General features: G+C 40.1%; 1 protein-coding gene and 1 long non-coding RNA gene across 6 annotated transcripts in view; one reads left to right on the top strand and one right to left on the bottom strand.

The window, feature by feature from the left end:
* KCND2 (potassium voltage-gated channel subfamily D member 2) overlaps window positions 1–1,817 on the bottom strand; it is a 279,656-nt gene extending 277,839 nt beyond the window's left edge. The window contains exon 1 of one of the 2 annotated variants that reach the window (XM_052790043.1): window positions 1,706–1,817. The gene's annotated coding sequence lies outside the window, so the exon portion shown is untranslated. Of the gene's footprint in view, window positions 1–743; window positions 937–1,705 lie in introns of those variants that run through there. The other variant, XM_052790041.1, reaches the window with a different exon arrangement.
* Window positions 10–24,398, top strand: part of LOC128143118 (uncharacterized) — a 31,571-nt gene continuing 7,182 nt past the window's right edge. For 3 of the 4 annotated variants that reach the window (XR_008235621.1, XR_008235620.1, XR_008235622.1), the window contains exons 1-4: window positions 10–221; window positions 19,262–19,560; window positions 20,712–21,158; window positions 22,071–22,158. This is a non-coding gene — a long non-coding RNA (uncharacterized LOC128143118). Of the gene's footprint in view, window positions 222–16,132; window positions 16,260–19,261; window positions 19,561–20,711; window positions 21,159–22,070; window positions 22,159–24,398 lie in introns of those variants that run through there. The other variant, XR_008235623.1, reaches the window with a different exon arrangement.

Genomic DNA, 24,398 nt, shown 5'->3' with positions numbered 1-24,398 from the left:
CAGCGGGGCCGCCGCCGGCTCGCCGTGCTGGGGCGGAGGGGATGGGCCGGGCGGGCCGCCCCGCAGCTCCCCAGCCGCCAGCTCCGGAGCGGCAGCGGGACGAATCCGCTCCCTGACCTTGATCGCCGGCCCGGGGACTCCTCCTGACCCCGGCTGAGGGCCGGGGGAGCCGGCGGGGCAGGGGGAGGAGCTCCGGGCGGCAGCATTAAACTTTAAGGCAAGTTTTCCGCGTAGGAAACGCGCTGAAGGGCAGAGGGGCGCGGGGGGAAGGGGCGCCGGGAGCGCCCCAGGGAAGGGGAGCGGGCGGAGGGGAGCCTGCCCGGGACGGGGCGTCGGGGCACGGAGCTAGGGGCTGATCCGGAGCGAGGGGCTGATCCGGAGCGAGGGGAGCGGGGCCGGGCGGGGCCGCGCCGGCCGCGGCGGGGGTAGGAGCGGGGGGCTTCGGAGGCACCCGCGGAAGGTGGGAGGCACGGGACGTCCTCGGGAGCGGCCGAGCGGGCGGCGGCGGGCCAAGCCGAGGGAGCGGCAGCGGGGCAGGGGCTCCCCGGCGGCGGGGGAGGCCGGGCCGGGCGGGGGGCCGCGGAGGCGGGCGCGGGGGTCCGTAGCGGCTCGGCGGGCGGCGGTGGCTCGTCCCCGTCCCGTCCCATCTCGTCTCCCCTCCGCCTCCCGCCTCCTTCCTCTCGCCCCTTCCCCTCGGCTGCGCTCTCGCATCCCTCCGGACGTGCCCAGCCTGCGGCACCTACCTGTGAAAGTCTGGCGAGAGCGCTCAGTTGCATAGAGACTTTTGGAAATACGGGTTCTGCCGCTAGATCTCCGCGCCCCGCCGGGAACGGCGGGGAAGTAGTTGCTCCTGAGAAAGCTTGATCGCATCCAAAGGGACATCGATAATAAGGCTTTCCCCCACCCCCACCCCCCTCCGCCACCGCCGAGCGCCGAGCAACAAGTTCAAGGGGTGGGGGGGGGGGGGCGTGGGGGAAAAACCAAACCCAACGTAATCGCGCCTGGCAACTCGGCGGAGCACGTCCTTGCGGGGCGCGGATCCTGCGGCGCGGGGCTGCCGGCAGGCGCGGCTGCGGCTGCGGCCGCTGCCCCTGCCGCGGGGCTGCCGCGGGCTGCGGGCGGCGGCGAGGCCCTGGCGCGGCCGGGGGCGAGGGGGGGCGCTTCCCGCTGCCTCCCCCGCGGCGGGCGGGCCATGCCGCCCTGCCGCGCCGCCGCCGCCGCCCGCGGGCTTAGGGGCGCAGGGGCGGGCGGCGGCGGAGCGGGGCGCGGGGGGGGGGCGAGGAGGGCATCGCTCCGCGGGCGGAACAAAGGGGCCGCGGGCGGCTGCGCCGGCGGCGGCAGGGCAGGCGGGGAGTGCCCGTGTGTGTGTGCGTGTGTGTGTGTGTGTGCGTGTCTCTGCGGGGCCGGGATCGCGCGGTCCAACCCCTCCGCCGGCAGCGCCGCACAGCCCCTCCGGAGTTAGGGGTGTTTCGGGGAGGGATCGGGCGGCGAAGAGGGCTTGGGTGAGGTATCGGGGTGGTGGTGGTGGTGGGGGGGGGTGCTCGGGAGCGCTAGCTAGCTCCCCTTTCAAGGGAAGGGGAGCGATTTACTGAAAGAAGGGGGGTGGGGGGACACGAGGTGCCTGGGAGTGAAGTGTGGCGATGCTCCTCACGACCCGCCCCGAGCCACTCCGGAGTTCTGGCTGCAATATCCAAATGGCTCTTACCAGCAGCTGCGGGAAAGGCGAGAGCTGGGACGGCTCGGGGAGCCTTTTCCTCCTCCTCTCCTTTCCGCTCCCGTGCAAAGCCGCCCCCCCTTTTTCCCGTCGCTAGATGGCGCGTGGATGACGGGAAGTGAGCTCCCCGCCGGGGTGCCGCTGCGGGGCCGGGCGGACCCCCCCCCGCCTCCCCCCGGCCTCCCCCGGCCCCGCCGCTCGCCCCCTGGGCCGCAGCAGCGCCCCGCCGCCTCCCGCCGCCGCCTCCCGCCGCCGCCAGCCGAGCTCACGGCACCGCTGCATCCGCGGGGGAAGACAACGGGCACGTAGTTCCTCCGGTAGCTCCCGTAAATGCCAGGAACTATCTGGGCTTTTTAATTCAGATTCTGAAAACACTCGGTGTCTTCTTCACACAGCTCGCGTCAAGGTACCCGGCGGTACTCCTCCCTCTAATTGGCGCTTGTTTCGGTTTACTAGTAGGAGGCCGCCAAAGGAATCGTAGAGCAAATAGGTTGCTTCGCACTCGAAGATCCTCTGACCAAACCTCCCACCCCGATCACCTGTTTTAGGCATCTGCCAAAGAAACCCGAAACAAAAATAAACCAAATCTATACCGAAGCTTCAGAGGTAACTCTTTTCTGTATTTTAGTAATATGCTCGACCTCAGTACCTATTAGCTTCTGTTTAAGTTCCCGTGGAAAAAGATGAACACTACCAGTACTGTAGTCTCTGAGCTGTTCCTGTAAGAAGTACTCGAAAGCATGAAGAGAAAAGGCTTGAAAATGTTTGGAAAACTTGTGAAGATGATCGATCACGTCTATAGAATCACGTGAAATAAAATATCACGTAAAATAAAGGATACCTTCTGTAGTTTTACTGAAGTTGTTTGTCATTTTGTTGTTTCGGTTTTTCTTCTAGCTCAAATGTTCAGTACATTATATCCTGTAAATTAACACATTAATTTGAAACTAGGTGGTCAGCTGTAGGTATGGAGCTTTCAGTGATGTGGCTACTCCTCTCCCATATGAAAGATTAGGGTTGTTTATTTGGTGCTACAAAAAGACAGTCCTGTAACAATTAATAAAGCCCAATTTATGATCCTGTCAGCTCAGCACTGAGACAGTAATACAGGACTTCCTTTCCTGACCAATAATCAAAAGAGGTTTCACTTTCAGCTGTAGATTCTTTTTGTAATCAATACCTGCTCTTATTTTTTAACATGCCTAGCTTTACAGAAAACACTACTTTCAGTTGCTTTTTTCTTTGCAGTTTTTCCAGAATAGAATTCTTCACTTGCAACAAAGGTTTTCCCACCCCTATAGAGATGAGAATGTGTTCCGTTAAAGAATCACTTGGATTCTTGTTGCAATCTTAAAAGTTGTTTCAGAGACTTACACATTTCATCAGGAAATGGGAAAAAAACCCAAACAAACCCAATACATTTGGACAAGTGGGAATCAGGTAGCGTTAGAACATTGTGTATGTTTTAAATCAGAGATTTGACACCAGTCCAGGTTCAAAGTCTTTTCTGACACCATTGACTATTTGGAAAAATGATCACCCCACCTTCAGTTTTTGTGGACAGCCTCTGTGTATCAGAGAGGCAGCTTTCAGAAGCAGTATCTTGGAAAGAAAAGACAAAGAGTATACTCTACTGCCTTCTTATTCTAACAGAAAGTCCATTAATATACTACTGAGAAGTGACAACCAGGAGCTCAAACTTTGACAGCTTGTGCCTTGAGTTTAGTGCCTTGACATTGTCTGGCTGCAGTATTCCTTCCTTTGTACATTTCAGAAAGACTAAATTCTGGTACATAAAGTGTACCTAAGTAATCAGTTCTTCTGAAGTCAAAATCCTGCCTGTGACATCAGAATTAGCTTCCAAGAAATTGGTGTGATGTGACAGGGAGGATTATGACTTCAAGTAGGAATTAAGTAGCAGGGACTCAAATGAGACAAAAATCCTATTTTCAAGCAAAGAAAATAAATCCTAGTAATTGTAGGAAAAGAAGAAGATGGTACTAAAGGGAATGCACAATGGACTCTAATATGAGCTGTTTCTTAATTCTTTCCGAAGTCATGAGGCACGAAGAACTCTCTAAGGATTAAGGAAGATAATAGCTATGATGCATAAGTTTATATTAATGCATTTAATTTTTTCTTTAATATTTTAGAAGTATTTAGAATGTTTGATACGAAGAATTTTCTTTACAGACTGAATGTACATGTACATCCCCTCTTCCTAATTCCTCTAGTACTAAGCCAGTGGTCTTTGCTTGAGAAAGGGACACTACAAATATTTAAAGCCACCTTGTAAGCCTTATCCTCAAGATTCAGCTATACATCTGACTTTTTCCCTTCCTTCCTCTTTACTCTAGAAGATAATTTCACAGTTCCTGCATTCTTATACTAATATGTTTGTACACTCAATACCAAATGCATAAAATCATGCAGAGATAACTGGTTTCTGAATATATGCTATTTTTCCCCTTCTAGATTAGTAAGAATAGCTTCAATAAAAAACCCAAAACTTATATTTATCTACTATTCAGTCAAACAATGCAAAGGGCTTTTTTTTTTTTTTAAATTTATAGGAACCAAAATTACTTATTCTTCTTCAACATAACAAAAGTGTCTTCCAAAAACCACTCTGGTTATTACTAGCAGAATATTCCACTGATCTGCCTCTTCTACCTCATGTATTGCTTGTTTGAAGGTCTGAGTGCTTCTCAGTCTGAGCAAAAGAGGTCTGGGGTTTTGGTATTTTGTTTTGAGGGTTTCTCTTCAATGGAGGGAACATTCCTGAGGCCTTTTAAGTAGAAGTCTGGTTTAAGGATTTCTAGAGTGCTGATCACAGCCCCGCTGAAGAACTGGCTCACGAGATTAAGAATGTGTCTCACGGAGGAAAATGTTTGATTATATAATGCAAATAAAAGAAAATAATGCTTTGCTCAAACATGCAGTCAACACAAATATATATAGTCGTAGTCTGCAGTTTCCTTGCCTTCATAGATTTGTCTTGTCTAAATCTAGCTGCTTTTTGTACTATGGTCCAGACAGAATAAGTGGGAGGCTTTTGATACGGGCATAATTTTCCAAAGACAAAAAGCCATCTTTCTGGGAGTTTGCTAAAATGGGCTCAGGTCATGCTGCAATGCAAGTGCTTGTCGTCCTTCCTTCTATATGGAGAAATGGATTGCTCTGGACGTTAAAAAATGACCTCTCGCTGGTCAAGGATTAAGATACACTGTGGGGGAAGTGCACAATATGCACCACTTCTTTTAAATTCTGAAGCCAACCTGAGAGTTAGTATAGCCATCATTAACCTAAAAAGAAGACCTTTAATTCTGTGGAAAAGATTTTTATGCATTTATTACAGATTTAGTGGATGGAAGAGGAAGGCAGAGCTATCAGCACTGTGGTTTCTGTTTTTCTTAAAGTGACGGTAAGTCAGTACTTGGAATCATCTCAAGAAAACCTCACATTCTTCCAAAGAAGGGGCTGATTCAATCTCAAATATTTGTACTTTATCTGCTCTAAACCAACAAATACTGATTTAGTAATTATATATGTTTTTCTTGATCTACAGGATATTATATAAAAGATTAATTCTATTAAATTGTGTATTAGTCATATCAAGCTCTGGGAATTCCTCTTCAAATTAGTGATATTTTACCCATCAATGAAATGGTAAATAAAAACTCTTGAACTTTAGATAAATACGTATTTCTCATTTGGGATTCATGTTTCGGCTCATATAGTATCTTCAAAGGAATAGTTGTTTCATCTATATGATGAGGCCCAATTTCAACCAATTTAGCTTTAGGCACCTGTGCTACCTAATTAAGAGCCTGCTCACCCTGACTTCCTAGAGTCAACAGAGAGAGGAACAACTCCAGAGAGCAATCCATCCTACCTACAATCTCAGTGTACGTAGGCAGGTGTCCGCTGACTGTAAAAGGAAGGCTGGGATGACTGTGGTCCTTAAGTTAGGAGTCTTAGATTCTTTAAATTCGGCAGGATGATACTGAGAGTGACAGCCTGAGCCACTCTGCTAAGTCAATGGAAAACTACCCTGGACTTCAAGTGTCTTTAAGGTCACGTCCTTCGAAAGAGAAACTAAGAGTGAATTAATGCAGAAAACTAATTAGCCACTAGAGTTCATACTCCTGGTTGCGCTGCAGCACTTTGGGAAGTCTTCTTTGACAAGGATGCCTCTTGGTAGTCTTACTCTGTGTCGCTGTAGCCACATTTCTAATCACATGCAGAATCTCCAGTATCATCAGATACTCACCTTTCACTCCACAAGCACTTAAAAGACAAAGAACAGTAAGAAACCCTCTTAGAATGTGCAGCATGGATCAGAAACACTGTCTTCTCATACTAAGTGTGAGGTGCTACTAAAGTACTTAGTTCTGACAAATCTCTGCATCAGTGCGTGACAACATGCCACTTCAAATAGTTAGCTCTTTTAAGTGTGTAGAGTTTGGTACTTCTATTTGCCTGGTTTCTGTGCACTGATTTTCTAACATATGAGTCTCATCGTTTGCTTGACCCATTGGGTAAAATATGTATCAGACATGATTTAAGTTATTTTATCTAATCTGGTTCTTGAAGACCAATCCACATGAAGACCACATTGTAGCAGGCAGACAATATCTGCAGAATTAACAGTCTATGATTCAGTCATGACCATTCCTTCATATGTTTCTTCTTAATTCAGAAGAAAGCTTGGCTAAACCGAAGGACTGAAGTGGGTCGGTCAAAACTTAAGTAACGAGTCCAGGTCATTTTAGTTAGGGTGCTGAATCCTACTTTGCACATTAAACTGAAATTATGAAGTAAGTTCTCCAGCCTTGCAGCAGTGAAAAGGGTAAGTCAGATGAGAATCTCAGTCTTAGCGGGAAAGGAACTTGCCTGGAAATGATTGTCAAAGAGAGCTGCAAGATCTCCTAAACAACAACTGATTCACAGGGAGTACCACTGAAAGGGACATGGGCAGTCTGTGTAACCGTGTAACCATACATGAGACAGACTCTGGTAGGGTGGTTATGAAGTCTTGGAGAACACAATAAATTTGCACAATCTTGGAAAGCTTGAGCATTTCCATTTTCAAATCAGGTTACTTTTCTTCTTTAAGTTGTCCATAGACAAAGGCCAAGGTAAAAAATAAGTTTGTTTATATTTCACTAGCTTCCAGATTCAAAGAATATAAAGAATGTCGCAGAAGAAAATTTCTCCCCCTTCTCTTAAGGTTTTAAGCTCCTTACTCCAGCCCAGCCATAGCCCTACCATCCTTGTCTCTCTACTTATACTTGGAAAAAGTCATCTGATCAGTGAAATTATAAAGTCTTTGCTCAGGGGAATGATGAAATCTTTGTTCCATTGGTGTGGTACCTGATAGAATAGATGCCTAATGTTGGCCGAATAAAGCAAGAAAAAGTTAGTGTCCTTTGTATTTGCTTCCGCTTTAAGATGGGCAATATTGCTAAAAATTTTGAAATTGTGGTAAATTTGTGGAAAAAGCAGACAAGCAAAGCAAACTTGGTAAAACTAACACTTTTTCAGGAGTTTCCATTCTGATTTTTCTTACCTCTGTCTTGACAATGTTTTCAGAGTTATAGATAAATTAAAATGTCATGCTCTTTAGATTTTTTTTTTAGGTTTCTTTATATATGTTTTGCTAGAAGACCTTTCTCTGTGTTCCACACTTCAGGAGCTGTTTGCATCATAGACAACAGATTGTACGGTAAAATGGTTTATCAGCCAAAACAAAAAAAATTAGTGAATTTTATTTTTTTTTACTTCACAGTTTTTGACCTCACTTTTTTTTTTTTCCCCTTCATTTTTACCCTATAACATACTTGCAGCATGGCAATCTTTCAATCAGTATCCAAACTTTACCATTTTAGATATACTCCTTTTTCTTTGTGTTCCAGGAAATGGAGGGTTTGGAAGTCAGCCACCTTCCTCTGTTCCTGCAAAAGCCTCACAATGATCAATGGCTCCTTGCCTAATTAGTCCCATCTCTCTTATACTGCGAATCCTTTCTAAACTGCTTTGTTACTAGGTTGGCTCTGCTATTCGGTACCTTACGTGGAGGGTACCCAAAGAGGGGTAGTACAGCTCCGACTGAGAGTGACTGCAATTGTATCCTACCCATGTTTAATAACTGGTTTCTGTTCCAGCAAAGCTTCCACCATTTTGAGTCTCAGTGGCTTTATAAGAATCTTATATGAAAGAGATGAATGCGCAAAAATATAGTTAATAGAAACAATGTGTCATTCACTGGCACAAATGAATATAGAACATTTTTCAGAAGTTAGTAGATTGAATAAAGTTATTATCTTGCATCACAAATTACTTTCTTAGTCCAGCCAGCTCTTAGCAAAGGAAGAAAGAAGCCTGAGGTCAGGCAGACTGGCATGGAGCTGGTAATGCTTCAAACCTGGGAATATCTGGAGAGCTGCCTGTAGGGGCACTTTCTATGCCAGTAAATTGCTAATAGCCCCAGTACCACGGTTCAGAACAGGAAATAGAAACCTTCTTTCATGTTAATGATTGCTTTCTAATTGCATAAACAACAATGAGAAAGCAGTCCTTTATAGCAAGCCCCTTCTCCAGCTTAGGGAGGAAATAAAATTTTTGTGGTGTTCCTGGTGGCATTACTGTGGTGAATGTTGAGTCCAAGCTTCCAATACAAAGAAAGGATGAAATAAAATGTCTTGTCTACAAAAGTGAAACATTACCTGTGACTGTTGCATGAAATTAATTTAAGAAATCAAGCTGAAAAAATAAAAATCAGAAAAGCTAGCATTTTTTTCATAACATCTAAACCCAGTTTTATTCCCCTGGTACATAAATGAGGGTAGAAGAGTGGAAAGTTAACAAGTCCTGAGAAACATGTTAATTAGACTTGATGTCATGGTATTAGTGGATGTCATCTGGACCTAGCTGTCACAAAATCAAGAAGTTAGCAGTCATAAAATCAAGAAATTACAGTTGAAAACTGTCCTAAATTTACTGGTCATTATGCTCTACATGCTTCCAAAAGAAATATGTCACAGAGATATGTTAGACTTATTCATTATTTAGCTTCATCACAAAGTTAAGCAAATATTTTATTGCTTGATAAACAATACTTCACCTCAAGGGCAGTTTTCAGCACAGGTTATTCAGTTATAAGTTATGCTGCTAAGACAATCTGACAGCTTGCACAAAATTATTGCTGTCCAAGTTGAGAGACGTATGTTTCAATGAAATCATACTTGCTTTGTAAGAAGGCTGTAGCTTTGTTTACCAATTAAAAACATTATTTTGCTGTAGTATCATTGTCCATAAATCAAATAGCAAGAAAATATCTGATTTGAATTACAGCAAGATAATAAGGAACAAAATCATCACAATGTCAGATCTTGAGTTTCCTTCCGGTTGTGTGTGTAGTGTTGCTCAGCCTCTTGAAAGAACTGCTATATGATATAACATAAACCAGCCTCAAGACTGCAGCAATTACAGCCTAGGTATTTGACATACACCATGTGAATTTAAAAAAAAAAAAATCTGTTCAATTTAATTCACGTTAAAGCAATAGAAAGCAGAAGGGTGAAACACTGGGCAGTAGGGACATTTCTGTAAATACAGCTCTGTTAGAAGAAACAACTTGAAACCACTTGTGTAGCTCAAGGTCCCAGAATCAATGAGAGTTCTGTCATGGGTCAAAGTCCGTTTGTGGCTTCTGCTCTGCTCTCATCAGCCTCTGCAAACCAGTCATACAATTCACAATGAGTTTGGTCATCTAATTTTATCTGTTATACTGAATGGAAATGTTGTCTAGCTGGGACATCAATCCCTCCAAACCCCATACCGTACTATTCTGATTCATCCCCCAGTTATAACAATTAGGACAGAAGATAATATAACATGGAAAGCTTTAAAAAAAATGAGTAGTACTGTGTGCAGCAAAACTAATGATGTCTGGTTTCCTTCCTGTCTCTTGATGTCTAAGAAAAGGTGATCTCATTAACCTCTTTCACAACAAATAATAATAGGGTGTCTCTTCTCCATCCACTTGCCAGTTCTCATAAAATTATAAAAACTGCTTATCTTTAGGCTCTTTACCGCTCTAAAATGATGTTCAAGAATTACTGTGAGTTTGACAGACAGACTGACATGGGAGATGAGTGCATTCACTCAATTTTGGAAATTTACTCAATTACCTAGAAAACCAGGCTACAAATTGCCATCTCTCCTTATTTTGATATATTAATTCTGAGAATTCCTAGCCAGCTTACTGTAGAAAAGAGAGATCTGGACACACTCTTTTCCAGTCTCTTTATTGTGGACTTCCACATTTCTCTCCCCGTAGGTGAAACTCTGGTTATATCAGGTGGTTACAAGGAATAGCACAAAGGTTGCTCTTGCCTGCTTGCCATGCCCCTGAACTACAACAAAGAATTACAATTGAGAAGTGGGAATCCTTCTGCAGCTTTTCCACAGCTGCTAACATAAACAAAAATTGCAGCTTCTAGCCAGAGGTACGTGTAGATCAGCAGCTGTTCTTGAACAATCGCCCTTTAGTGGCATATCCCCCGCTTAGACCCTTGTCCATGTCAGCTTAAACACTTTGTAGCTTGTGGGGATCTCAAGAAAAAATTCTCTAACAGACTTGTGTGTGTATGTGCAGGTCTAATGCAGTGCGGGTTTAAGAGAACGTTATCATAAAAACCAAGCACAGTATAGATTGTTCATTATCACAATGATACTAACAAGATGAGAGTAGTTATTTGGAGGAAACAAAGCCCTGTAACTTGTAAAGGTCCTGGTAATTTTTGTAACGTTGCCAAAGTCCATCCCTTTGAGCTTGGGCATAGCCTGCAAAACGCCCATTAAGAGCTGGTGTGGAAGTGAACTGTTGCATGATGATTCTGTAACATGCTTAAACATTAGTAAAAAACATACCTATGGGAACCTGTTACTTGATGCAACTTACATATTGGGGATTTGCCTGGCTGCAGGTAGCAGCTCCAGGTGAGTGCAAAAAAGGTCACAGAAGAGGAGGTTACAAACAAGGTAATAACCTTTTTTCCCCCCTATTTTCCAGTGTATAACAACTAAATAGTCTTACCTTGTTAGTATTACCTTGACAATAATCTATGCAGTTCTTGTTTTGTATAGTCTTGTTGCATTCTATTATCACTGCGTGTCACTTAATAACAAATAACAGAATAACAAAGAAAGACTTCAGTGAGTTTCAGAAAGTTTGGATGGGGATAGAGCTCAGTATCTCCAAGATAAAACCTATCCCTGATCCCCGTAACTTATAGTATTGGGAGAACAGCAGTTATAAAAAAAACACATTTCCCTAAGCCATTTCTAGTCTATGTAAATATTAAAGGGAAACTCTTCAGTTATTTCTTCCTATTTCTTCCTGCCATATCATTTTGTGGTTGGGACCATTGGGCAATTTTTCATACTTTTTGAAGTGCCATATTTTCAGTGACATTTCATAAATGCTTAAGTGCATTCAGACCTTGAAGACCAGAGAGTGAATGAGCTATCTTTAAATACAGTAACAATTTGAACTCTCATTGCCGGGTGTTAGGAACCTAATTTTGAGGCAATGGTGAGCACCTCCTGTGAAGTGCTGCACACCTCCTGCCCCTAATGAAATTAATGACATCTAAGAATGTTTAGCACCTCACAAGAATAAGTTCTTATTTACCACCCAAGCAGATACCAGAGTGGGTCATAATTATTCAATTTAAGCCCTTGTTTGTCCTTCCTATTAACTTTAGCACCATCAGGAAGATGTCCTGTATCAATTATGTATCTATTTTTCCTTATGCTGCCACATGGGTAAAATTACAGCTCAGAATGCAACTGCCTATGTGTAAATGGCTTTTCTTAGTCAGCATCAAGATGTATTGATCCATGATGCACTTTATAAATTATATATGTTAATGTTTCAGCCATTAAATTGGTTTAATACCTGACAAGATAATTCTCTTTTTAACTAAAAGATATGTACAGTATTAAAAAAAGCTAAACAAGGAGTAAAATATCTTGCATTTTAACATTTAAAGTACAATAAAACCAACCCAAAATTATACTTAGAGGAAAAAAACCAGTAAAAATGATTGTATAACTTAATTATAGCAAATTTCCTAGAATTAATTTGCCTGATATGAAACACTTCACAATGATCAGACTCCATATTCTGCATGCAATATTAAGCAGGAAAATTCAGCAAAGAGTGATTTTACTATTGCAAGCCACATTCACTCCAGTTTACAGTGTTGCACTTCTGATTAAAGCCACAGAAGCAAACAGATTTAGTAGGATTTAAACTTGTGTAACTGGGAGAAGAATTTTAATACCTTCACTTTTGTTGGTGTATCATGAAAAATGGTTATTTCAAAGGTAGAACTAATGGTTACTATCTTTCGTATTATTGAAGAAATCTTCTTACTATGAAGGAAGCACTTTTTCTATTCTAAATATTCTCCTTTTTTCTTGACTAGCAGCAACAAAGGGCAATAAAGAAACCAGGTTTCTTTTTTTGTTTTGTTTAAAGATACAATGTCAGATCATAAGTGTGCCTGCCTTTCTTCTGAATTCATAATCTCCTACTATGTTTCATTACACATGGAATGCTCAAATACAGTATCTGGTTAAATGTACTCAACCTTTCAGGAAATTACAAAATCCAATGTGATGTTTGAATAATAGATATTTTGCTATTTGGTTTGGTGGAATGTAAATATCATGACTCTAAATAAATTAGAAATTATGTAAGGAAAAAGTTGTACATGCATACACTCTCATAGAAAAGTAAGAAATGGACATGTTGGTGTCATTTTAAGCTTGATCTAAAAAAGTTTTCTGTAGCCAAGTACATTTTTCATGGTAAAACTGTAAAGATAGATAGATTACTGCTATTACTTTCTGGTTTTCTTTGTTTTGTTTTGTATTCGATATGTAGTTGACAAGCTGGTGGCTTTTCAAATACAAAAATTTATGGCTGATAGTAGAACTGCAAGTAATTGGTTTTATTTCTTTTTTTATTCCAGTTCACTGCCTGAACAGAAAAATTAAAAAAACCCAAAACACTGTTGTATGTTGACACAGAGCTAAAATTCATTGATTATGTCACTGAAGGAAAAGAATGAAAACAAATTAACTTATTCATAAAGTTTTGTTAGAAACACTTCATTTGGGGTTTTTACATTATTTTTTATGTTTTCCCTAATTTTGCCATTTAACAAAGCAAAACGTCATTTCAAAGCAATAAAAAAGAAATGTCTTACCTAGAAAATGTCAAAAAACAGACTTTCAGATTTCCCCTTTCAGCCAAAACTATTAAAAGTTATTTCAACCCAAAGGCTGTTTTTTCAGGGAATGGACTGTTTGTGGAAAAAAGGTCATAAACCACAGATTTACTATTTACTGTGAACTTTTCAAAACTCATTAATTAATTTAGTCTGTGATACAGGTTTCTCTGGTAAAGTGAAAATTTAAATTTATATCCTCTATTTGGGTTCGAGTCGGTAGTGACAGCTACTACAAATTTGTAGCAAAATTTGCTGTCCCTGTAAGTACCATGAGCTTCAGCAGGGTTTTCTGTGGGCACAGGGATATTCGGTACAGAATTCTTACTGAAGGACCAAGGCCTGATTTTAAAATTCATGATTCCTCGTGTAAGGACCCATGTGTAGACATGAAAGTGGCCACAGTGAGTGTTGTCTTTGGAAAGGAACCTGCAGGGTATGGTAGCCAATTGGAAAATCCATAGTTATTTGAAGCAAAATGTACATGCTTACCTTGCAGCTTTATGCTATGCTGATCAGTTAAGTCTATAATAGGGAAAGCTAACAGTTTTTTAGGCTTTGATCCTCCCAGTAATTGCATACATGATTAATGTTACACTCCCGAACATGTATTTTGACCCTGGAGGGCCATCCAGAACATCTGCATTAGTTTCAGAATGGTTATGTGTAAACTTACTTGTGTCCTGGACACTGTTTACCTCTATTTTTGTACTGGCAGAGTATTTAATGTTTTACAGTATGACTAATACATGTAATAAGCTAATAAGGGTTCTGATTATACTTCTGTAACTCTTACTCCTTGACATAAAATCTTTCTCCTACCGTGTAAGTAAGATTAATTTGTAATCTTATATGCTTACTTACATCTCCCACAGTGATCAAAGTAGGCTAAACATGTAGAGTCTCAAATACAATTTGGGTGTAAATTGTAAGAATTAAACACTTTTGTCCATGCGCTGCTGCCTCCCATGAACGATACACCTGTATCTAACAGAAAAGATTGCCTTACTTTATTGTTCAGGAAAACACATATGACAAAAAAAAAAAAAAAAAAGAGGTTTACTAATATCAACTGTAAAGATCAGCTTTTATTACTAGTGGCAATAGGAAATCCTAATAATATTTAGTACTGTGTATTGTGCATGAACTACTGAATTGTTGTCCAAGGAATCTTTATGTATTTGACATGTACAAATATTAACAATTCCATGAGGTAAGTAAGCAAAAGGTAATTCTTGGGATGACATATGCTTATTTGATGGCATTACAAGGTTATAATGAAGACTGTTAGCAACATGAAGTATTACTCAGTGTTAGTAAAGAATCAGCCCCAGGGAGGAACACGAAGAGTTGCAGAGGCTCTCTAAAGGCACATTGCAAGATGCGATGCACCTCACATAAGTTTAATCATCTAAAAATTAAGAATTTATTCTAAGATAGTATTCTAAGCTCCTTTTATAGTGGATAGAGAAAGGCAAGCAATTGTGTCTGGTCTTTACTTACAGTATCTTTCAGTGTATTCTTCTTTACTATTAATATTTGTAATACTTTGCATAAAAGAATAATAGGAAAACAGATGCCAGGATATTTTTATAAGATATCTGTAAAGCTCTGTAGCATCAAATGTGATTCTTTGAGAGCAAGAAGACATCCTTAAAATACTCCTTACTCTGTAAGACATACAAAAGGTCATGGACTGAAAAGTGAAACATGGCCTTACAATTGAAATAGTCTACTGATGTGTTGCAGAGCTGTTTATATCATGTGTCTCAAGTCAACATCCCTTCCGTGTCATGTAATCACTGTTAGATAGTTGTATGCTCTTGGATGAAGCTTCCGTGCATTTAACAGTGTGGAAAAGGGAAACGACGATTGTCTTTAATAGGATTAAATTATACATCTAATCCTTTTTGTTCCAGATGTCAATACATAAAAGTCATATGAGAGACTCAAATGCAGAAGCTCATACATAATTTTAATCCCTCATCCTGTGCTGTAGGTTACAGATCTGGAAATTATAGCATGTAAAAGCTTCTAAAAGTGGATTCCTTTCTCATTGCTTTTAAATCCAGCACTGTTAATAGTAAACATTTTACTGAGTTATTTTGGAATACCTTGTGTGAGAACTAAATGAATTGCAAATTGTTTATACAAAATGATGGAGGAAGTTCAGCATTTCATGGCAGGTGAAAAGCATGTCACACATACAGACTTTCCATCTGTGGCTGCATACCTAGACAGTGCCAAACTGAAAACTAGGCAGCATGCAACAGCTGAGAAGACAAAGTGTGATGTGCATTTAATTTCACCAAGAGGACTGTCACATGCCACAAAACACATCAACTCCTACTGCAAAATAAGTATTTTATATGGGTGTATATATATATGCATATATGATATATATACACATATATATTGCTTGTTTGGATATATTGTATTTCTTCATTACAGAGACAATCTTGTGTGACTGTAACAGCTGTACAATTTAGGTATATGGTACTGTGCATGTTTTGCAGGTGCCAAATGACAAAAATCTATATAAAGTCTGTAATTTTCTAGTGCACAGAAATCCCTCATTGCATGATTACAAAAAAAGGAGTGAATTGAAATCTATGTATCTATTTGGTTTTTAAACCACCAGTCTCTCAATAAGAAATAATAAAAAGACTGTGCTTTTGAAGAGTCTGAAATGCTTTATGCTTTGCTGCTGCAAATTTAGTCAGCAAAAGCAGCTCAACTCATCTAAAACTCATTTCTGAGTTGTGCTGACATTAATGAAACAAACAACGATACTGGTGAAAAACAATGACAGAAAGAAAAAAGTTTTTTATTTTAAGCTTCATTGAAAATAAAAGACAAACCAGAACATTTGTCAAATGGGAACAATTTGTGATTAGTAGAATTTAAAAAGTCATCAAAATTTGGAATAATCATACTTCAGGTGTTAGTGGATCACAGGTAGGCTACATTTACTGCAACAGGAGATTTAAAAAATTCTGATTTATTACAGCAAGAGATAAAAAATATTCTGAAGGTGACAGAGTGCATGTACCCCCAGCCTTTTGGCCAAAATTGGTGCAACGTGGCTGTGATTTATTTTCTGCTCAGATTTCAGATACTATGGCTGTCCAGCAATTTGCCACATTAATAATAGAGTAACAACTATAAAGTAACCAAGAGGCTTTCTGGAGGTCCCTGCTGTACACGCCTGGCAGATGCTTGCAGCAGATCCTGCAAAGGTAGTCTTTTTGCCCTGTCGGGATCATTTTTCTTTGTTTTCAGGCAGGCAGTCCACACAGACGGGTAGTTCATTTCTCCAGTGAAAGCTGCTGCTGGTGACATGAAGAGTCCTTCACCAGCTGAAGGACCTGAAAAGGAAAAAAGGGCAGAAGGCACTTCATTTTTCAAGAGTAATGCTTGTCTCTTTACTTTGTGCCCAACACTTGGAGAAAAGATGCTGGAAATTTTGTCAGTAAAGTTCCTGACCAGATCACTTCTTCATGGATAATTGGGAGAGAATAGAGAGGGAGTCCTGAGGAGGAAAAGGAGAGCAAAATGGACTTCAAGGCAAAATAAGCCCATAGGGGAAAATGGAGAGGGAGAGATATGGGAAGGATTCCCTGCTGGGGTAGGCAAATGCCTAGATGTGAGTATAAAGAAAGACAGACCATTCAGAAGTCCAGCTTAATGAGGTCACCTAGAACCTCTTATATTGTAAAGTACACCTGCCAGCTTTCAGAAGAAAAAAGGAAGGAGTTGTGTGCAAATTTTTTGTTGTTATCACAGAATTTATAAAGCCTACTCTTCTCCTTGCTTTGATGATGTAAAATGTATTTCATAGTTTCTCCTAAACCCAATCTGCCTTACCTGGATTAAAAATATGCCCTTCTGATTTTGCATTTATGGCAATGTAATTAGTGGGGAAGTGTACCTCCCCGTTTTCCTCTTAGTTTCTGCAGGCCTTGGGTAAATATAGTTGTGTTCTCATTTTCTTTTTTTTATGTATCAGGAGGAAACAATGCCATGCACCCACTTCGTGAAAAACTGTCATGTAACATTATGTGAAAGATGCTTATCTTCTGACAATCCAAATGAAGTCATTGAAAAAGGACTACCTTCATGAAATAAAAATTCTCACCTAGTTTATCTAATTGGGTATGCAAACTCCATTTTACCAGTAACAAGAATTGTCATCTAATGGTGTTCACACTAGTTGCCCTAAGGATGAAATGGCAATCAGAGACATTGTTCATTCTGTTCAGGCTTCTGAGTTGTCATGCAAATCAGTATACAGATATAGTCAGAGGATGAAACAAATAACCTCAGTGATGAAATGAAACATGAAACTCTCATTTGAACCTTTTGGTGTTGCTTTACTGAGCTTCATTGCCTAAACAACAGTATGCATATTATTATCATAAACATTTGACATTGTCTTGGTTTTGTAATGCTCTGGTAGGGAGTTTGCTGTGACCTTATTGTGTCTTTATATTTAAAGACTTGAACAATAGTTTTGTCTTCACTGCAGCCATTCTGTAACTATGTCTCTCAGAAAAATTTCCAAACTTACTGTTTAGAATGGGGCAGTTAATATAGGTCTTTAAAGGAAGTTCTGTTATTGCTTCAGTTGCTGTACATTTTTATACACAGTGTACCTATACATGCATGTATGTATAATTTATATATGTATATCTATGGTTTAAATACGCATTTACATTTGTATACACGGAAAAGTTTCAGAAAGGTCAGGTTTTTATGTTTATCTTCTTCCCACTCCTTTTCCAGGAAGACTTTCACTCCTTAAAAAAAAATCTAAACTAAATTTTCAGCTCTTGATGCACAAAAAAAGGAATACTTATAAGTTCCCTTTTTGTAGATGAGAATAGCTAAGCAGATAATGAGGGGTGAAATCTGCAAATATTTATTTAAATGAAACATTGAATTTTCCATGGCAATATTCTAACTCATTTTGTGCTCACTTTGCAAGAATATTCTAGGAAATTAATTTACAGAGAGGCTGCTTAAAATATGTATTGTTACTGAATAGTGGATGATACCAGTGGAAGTCATACTTGGAGTTCTAATATGCAATTATTGAAAATGAACAATAAGCTATTAGTTCTAAGCTCCGCTCTGCCCTGCAGAGAACAAAAAAGAAAATGTGACTGCTGCTTATATGCTAGCCGCAATACTTTACCTGTAATCTCCTGCTCTTCTTTTCCAGTTATAGTCACACATCATCATCATCATGAAATACATAGTCTGTTCCTACAAACTTTTGATGGATTCACAACTTAATGCAAAGTCAAAATGGTCTTACAATATGACCAAACATGGGAAGAAATATTTGTAGAATGGGAAATTTATGAAGCCAGACTTTTGGGGCAAGACTTGTATTCACATAGACGATAAAGTGCATCAAACAAAAGACCTATTTCTGTTTGTTACTACAGATAATAAAAGACCAAAATCAATCTTCACTGTCTCCTGTTATTCCGTACTTCTTGTAAACTGCTCACTACACTATTATCAAGTATATTTGCAGACAGAATTTGGTTAATGTTAGTGAATAAATAAATACTATTATTATGTTATGAATTATTAAACTAATCTTAGCCTTCTATCTAGAGGTGTACCATGTCGTGTGTGTGAGACTCACGCTGTTGATGCTTGCCTCGTGAACGCCCAAACCCAGGCCCATGGGTCTTAGCTGTATGCAGCAGAGAACCATAGATCCTCAGGTGCTCTGTAGCTAGCATGTCCGCCTGGTTGGGTCACCGATCAGCAACTACAAGTGGCTGTACACCAAAGGATGAGTTGTCATGGGAAGATTTGTGCTCAAAGGGCTCCAGCAAGGAGGCAGGCTATGTAGGTGCAAGGTACATTATGGCCTCTTGCTCACCTTGAGTGACCCAGTGTGCCATTGCCTCTCGCAGCAGAAAGGAAGATGCTTTTTCACAACTGTTCAGAAAGAAAGAAAGGGAGCTATATTCAGCAAATAAATTATTAACTCTGAATTATTCCCTCAGCTCTATGGCACAGTCATTGCTGCCCCAGTTTTCTGTCTTGCATATGAAGCATAAAATATTCCTGTCCTCAAAGCCTTTTCTGATAGAAATTGGCGAGATGGCTGAAGTCAGAATTGGGCCTTATGAGGTAGCATCTTTTGGCAAAGAATATATGATTTTGCAATTTTATTTTTTTCAAGATCTTGTTCTGTTCCTCTTGAATTGAAAGGGAGACTTGCCCGTGACGTAAAGGCGGGGAAGAATGGCCCTGCGGTTTCTCTGACATGGAAGGATCTACTTAGATGCATACATCAACAGCAAAACATTCACACTTGGTGCAGACTTGGTACACTGGTCTCAATAGAAACTTTTAGCCCTTTTAGCTGCTTGCTTACAGGAGTTTGATATAACTCAGCAGTGTGACTTTTCACAGAGGTCAAAGGGCTGAACAGAAACCTGTAAGACACCTACGTCAACCAATGCAGAGATTTTACTGGCTAATACACTGTAATGCTGAGCCTTGCTTACATAAGTGAGTATTTTTATTGAACTAAGAGTAATTTTACAAAGTAACCCAGATGCTTTCAGGATAAATTAAACTTCATACTGTCTTGACTCATATCACTTGTCCCAGCTCATTCATAGTAGAAATCTGTCAGGGCAAAAAGTACTTTGCTCTTTTATTATATATCTGTTCAACAATAGAGCTCATTATCTCTGTCTTGCAAATACGGAGAATGAAATAAAAAAGGAACATGATCTTCTGAAAATAGGACAGTAAAGCAGGGTCAGAAGTTAGATTTGACTCGGTATCTTCTGAGTCCCAAATCAATTACCCTCTGCTAGACAGTATGTGTTTCCAGAGTGTCTGCTTGTATATCTGTATCTGTACAGATATATCCCTGTATAGGTACCTCTCTGTATAACTCTTTTTAGAAGTGAAACAGGTGTTTTTCTAAATGAACATTACCAGATCTGAGTTGGTATGTAGATTCAGTAATATTCTATTACTGAGAACTATATTAACACTGTTTGTTAGTGGCTAGGAGCACAGAGATCAGAGAATAAAGTAGAGGTATGAAATATTTTGGAGGAAAAGCTGTTTGGTTATGCAGACACCTAAACGCATATATCTGCCTGGATAAATGCATTTTGTATCGAACTTTTTCAGTATAACAGGGGAAAACCTCACTTTATTAACAAAAAGCGTTGGCTGAAACTGTAGTCAAAATGTCAGTCTATTAGGGTAGTTAAAAATCCATCCGCTGCAGAAATTTTCTGAAATTTGTTAATTCTGAGGAACACAAGAATATTAAGACACTACCAAGGACTAAGTCACAGAGTACATATTTTTAAGTCAGCTATGGAGTAAGATGTTTTGACTGGATGTTTTCCTGTGTAAGACTTAGTATTCAGTAATTACTAAAAGAAAAAGAACATTTTACTTTGGGAATTTCTTTCGTGTTTCTATGAACATAAAATCTTAGTCTAGAATTGTAATTAACTTCCAATGATTATTTCTCTTCTCTATAAATTTAAATAGTAACGTAAATATTTAATATAATTTAATAAAATAGTTTAATGTAAATATAAATTTGTATTTTACATTTATAAGATAGGGTTTGAAAGTCTGCAATATGCTGATGCTGATGGTTAATTATAATCATCGTTTTGTTTGACTAGGAAAGTATATATGGGATGATCTACCTGCAAAAGCATCTTAAATCACCTGGTCAATGGATGCTCTCTGCAGAGACACATATTATACCATACTGATAATTGATACTAGACCTGAGCGAAACAGTCATCTGTCAGACGGCCTTGGCTCCGAATGCTTCCTGAGCAATTCAGAAGACGAGGGAAATGGTTCCAAATCTTCATTCCCCATACTGACGTCTTCCACTCCCGTGGCAAAGCAGATGGAGGTACCAGCTACATCACGTGCTGAGGAGCGAGCCTGTTCCCTCGGTGCAGTCTGTGCAAGTCTGATCAGATATCGTTCTTCTGGAGGTCAGGAGATGGAAAATGACAGAGAAGCAGAAATTTCCCATTGACTGGAACTTCCTCAGTGAATTAGCATGGAGAACAACCAATTTAAATAAGATGCCATAGATATGTAAGCTACTAAAGGTCAGTATATACCCGAATTTAGCCTTGATACTGATACCCTTATGTCCTTCCTGCTGGCTCGTATGGTCATCCCACAGCCTATTTGGAAAGTCATTCAACCTAAATGCTCTCTATTACACAAGGTGCAAAGCAGGTTTGAACTTGGCTCTTGGCAAATACATTATTAAATTCTCAGGAAAAATGCCACTGCGTAGCCAAGTATCACTATACCTTTTTAAGATCCTTTTTTAAGCTTTTTGTGTATTCATTCTTCTGCTATTATCCTATTTCTCTTTATCTGGATTTCACTGATTTTTTTTTTTTGTCATTTCAAGCAAGCCAGAAGCAGAACAAGAAGAAAATTCACTCAAGGCTCAGGCTTGAACTCATTTTGCAGTTAGGGATTTATTGCAAGGATTTTGGATTTATCCAGCTTGACACTAAACACGTAAATGTCTCTAGCCCTATTTCTTCCTAGTAGTGTGACAAACAAAAATCCTCCCCCAAAATAAAAACTGAGGTATTCAAGGTTGCTGCTATGTTTTCCCACAACTCTGCTCTGTGACTTACCTTTTGGCCAGCAAAATCCTCTTTGTTTCTCTCTGAGTTTAATATCCTTTGTAAGTGAAGGGCCTCAATGGGTTTAGTTGCCTCAATTAGTTCCCAGGTAGCCAATGGTCTCTTGAGCTGTTTCTGTACCCTCTCTGGGCATTAAGCTCCCCAAATATGTGACATGACCTGGAAGTTACCAAAGGCCTCTTCACTAGCTGTGGGTTAAATACTACCCAAAGGTTTAGATTAAGGTTCTGAAATAACCTAAAGAGTACAGTTGCATAATCCAGAAGAGAAGATTTATTTGCTAAGTTTTTTATGCTGGTTTTCTTGTTTGTAAAAAACTAATTTGGGGACCAATTGTCTTCCCAGATATTCCAGGATAAACTGACCTTAGAGGAATCAAACGGAGATCAATAACTGAGACAAGAATTGGCTCTTATTCTCCTGTTTGAATATATTCCTGTTGGTGAGTATGTGACTTCTTTGCAGGATTTTTTGGTAGTGCTTTAGTACAGATAAGTCCTTTGACTAACGACGGAGGGGGACTTATTGGTTATGGATAGTGTTAGGGTGTATTTTCCTAATGCAGTGAGCAAAAGCAAATTCAGACATGATCTGACCAACCAGTCTAGAAAGTGTGTAGATGAATGCTTGGTGAAATGGAGAAAATATTACCCCTGCATGTTGTGAAGCAGATCTGTAGAAGCTACTGCAAATGGAGCAGTTCCTAGGAGATATAGCTCTGTTATCTGTGTTTAGGGAATGCCAGTAAGTGTCAGCAGTCTCTCTCCCAAAGAGATCTGAGTGAGAATCAATTTTCCCACCCCCAAAGTTGCAATTTTTTGGAAATGAAGCAATAAAATAAAATTATGATCTTGCAGCAACTTGTAAGGCATTTTTTTAGATTTGCAAGCTTTATCCTCCTTCCTTGTTCTACCCATGTTATATAACCATGGTCAAATCATTTGTTTGCATGTGGAAGAGTCTGGCCCTCAGTTCTTCTGACTCAAGTCAGGAATTTGAATCTGAATGTTCTGACAACCTGGGGCTGCTGCAGTTGTTAATTGCAAATTCTAACTATTGAATTAGGTTGGCTTTTGAATCAGATCGGCTTTTAAATCTTCCTTTTCCCTGAGCACTGTAACCAGAAACCTCTAAAGTCAGTCTTCAGTCATCCCGGCCAAATGAGAGTTACCCAAAGTGCGATGCTCCAACAGAAAGTCTTGTCAAGTAATGATAGCCCAACTATTACAGACCCACCTTGTCTTAAGCAGATCCCACATAAAGCCTGGATGAATTTCTCACTTGAGGTACTTTTCAGTGCAAAGCTACTAAGCTTCACTCATGTTCTTTTCAACATTCATGCATTCTCCTATTCCACTTATGCGTACAGAGATGCACAGGGGATTTGTGTATTATAAATGCATGAGAAAACACTCCCCCTTCTTAGCCCAGATTCCCTTTTCCTGAGGGTCAGCTTTGGAAGTTCCTTTTCCTTCCAAAGTATTCTTTCACAGAGGCATCTATCTGCATTTGGAATAATGCAGGTTTGGATAGAAAGTGACAGGCTGCAACTGAAAGTTTACAGATAAGGTAATTCTCATTCTGAAAAAGGAAAAATAAGAGACAATAAAAAAGTAGAAACTATAGAGCAGCTGTAGGCTATGTAATAGTTATAGAGTGGCAACAGTCAATACATAGAGGGCTCAGATGCACCAGCTTTCTAGTCTCTTTATGATGTCACAAAGATTTAAGATACTAACTAAGCCGCCATAAAGTAATTTTGAAGTCATGTGTTTCCTGGCAGCTAATGACTGGACATTGGATCTGAAACCCCGTGAAAGGGCTTGTCGTTTTACATCTCCTGTCATTAGCTGCCAAAAAGAGGTTAAAACTGTATTTTAAATCACAGATATCTAAAAATATAGAGGAAAGTAATTACTTTTAAATATTTTGCCTTTATTACCAAATTAAAATTGTGTTCTTCCATTCAAAGCTCTGGCCTGCATCATTGCCTTTGTTTCTTATTTTATTACTCTGTGGAAGAAGCAGGCATCAAGCTTCTATCAGTGAAATTCTCTGAACCAGTTCCCCCAAGATTTTAATAGCATCTGATTTACTGCACTTAGTGATCCTCTGCAGGAACAAATGGATGAAGTGCTTTATAGTTTTAACTTAGCTCCTCTTCTCTCTGCCTTTAAAGCTCTAATCCCTTTTTATCTAGGGACACAGACCAACAAACCAACCACAGTTCAGAAGAGATTTTTCCAGACAAATGAAATCTCTCAGAACTGTATAAACCAAGACCTTAAATGAAGATGATTTTGTACTGTGAAGCAGAGGGCCAAATCCCTAGCACATGGAAAGCAGCATACTACCACTGACTTCGTTCGAAATCAGTAGAACGCTCCTCATTTGTGTTAAATGAGGGTCTGACCCAAGGCTTTCTGTGGAGAACTGTTGGTCTTCCTGTGCTTGTTTAAGTTTTGAATAGTTTCTCTGGAGTGTTTCCTGATAAAGCTAGTGATTTTTCCAATGCAATGTTTTCTAGTAGCAGCTGTATTCGTAAACAAGTAAAATCAGCCGAGAACCAACCTGTGGTGGCAAGATGCACACAGTTTTCTCCCTTCACTCGGAGGCTTCATGTAACCAACCTGTTGGGAATAGTCCCTTGCCCAGACTGTTCCATGAATGCTGCTTGGGCAC

Source organism: Harpia harpyja, chromosome 6 (assembly GCF_026419915.1).
Source record: "Harpia harpyja isolate bHarHar1 chromosome 6, bHarHar1 primary haplotype, whole genome shotgun sequence".
In the NCBI taxonomy this organism is placed as follows: domain Eukaryota; kingdom Metazoa; phylum Chordata; class Aves; order Accipitriformes; family Accipitridae; genus Harpia; species Harpia harpyja.
The sequence above is the reverse complement of the archived record's forward strand: the minus strand, read 5'-3'. Positions and strand labels throughout refer to the sequence as shown.